This window comes from Colobus angolensis, unplaced genomic scaffold, assembly GCF_000951035.1.
Source record: "Colobus angolensis palliatus isolate OR3802 unplaced genomic scaffold, Cang.pa_1.0 Scaffold424, whole genome shotgun sequence".
NCBI lineage: Eukaryota > Metazoa > Chordata > Mammalia > Primates > Cercopithecidae > Colobus > Colobus angolensis.
In genome coordinates this window covers 262,856-264,065 of record NW_012117644.1, presented here as the reverse complement: position 1 = coordinate 264,065, position 1,210 = coordinate 262,856, and positions in this window count along the sequence as shown.

Sequence of the window (1,210 nt, the reverse complement as noted above, 5' to 3'; positions counted from 1 at the left end):
CACATATCAGATGGTAACCTTTTTTCTTTTAGAGCAGAAGAGCCTAATTTTTTCCAGCATTCCTTTTTAAAATTACCGGGTTTCCTACATTAATAGCATATACCTTGTTTAGAATTGCCTTTTAAAGCCTTAGAAAGTGTCCTAGCAAACAATTGAGCATTGTAAATAGCTCCTCCAACACCTGCACAAGCCCAAATGTAGTCATCTAAATCAGCTCCACTAGCTTTTAGAGGATGCAGCAATTTTTGGTACTCAGGATTAGCATTCTCAAAAGCCAGAGTATCCAAAAGAATTTTAGCAGCAGGGCCTGAACTTACAGTCTTTAATACAGCATCTTGAAGACGGGCTACAAAATCTGGATACGGCTCAGTGACTCCTTGTAGGATCTTTACAAAAGATAAAGAAGTTTTACCCGCTATTTCAACCTTAGTCCACGCTTTTATAAACAAGGCTTTAATCTGAGTGACAGCAATATCATCTAGGCCTGCCTAAGCATTAAGAGTGGCGTATTGTCCTGAACCCATAAGCTGCTCTTCAGTAGGTCCTGGGGGATTTTGGGTAGCATTTTTTCTAGCTTGTACTCTTGCTTCCTCCCACCACCAACTTTTTAATTGAAGCCATTGCGAACGATCAAGGACAGGCTGTCCCAATGTTTCCCAGTCAATAGAAATCATCATATGTTCTGAAGAGAAGAAATCGAGAAGGCCAAGAGCAAACGGTGACTGAGGTCCATAATTACAAATTGCAGCTTTCATTTCTTTCAAAATTTTAAATTGTAGGGCTGTAAAAGTCACATTCTGGCCACCGTTTGGGAACTGAGCATTGGGGCCGAAAGCAGCCCATGTTATTGGGAATAAATTTAATTCCTCGAAATCATCCTTTTCCTTCGATTCCTTCTTTTCTCCTACAGGAGGAAAAGGCACAGAGAAAACCTGACCTGACATAGGCAAAGAGGTTGGAGGTGGAGGCAAAGGGAAATCTTTTTCAAGGTAACAAGGAAGGCTCATGGCGGAGAGATAGGAGAAACAGGAGCAGTAGCACCTTGCAATTTTAACAACTGTTGTAACATCTCTAAAATACACTGCAAATCAGAATTTCCTTCAGATGAAGGAGGCATTAGCTCTTCTTCCAATTCCTTGTCCTCAGCAACTGGGGTGTAAATATGTTTCTCTCTAGGATCATTCCTCTCTAAAGCTTCAGATGCCTCACC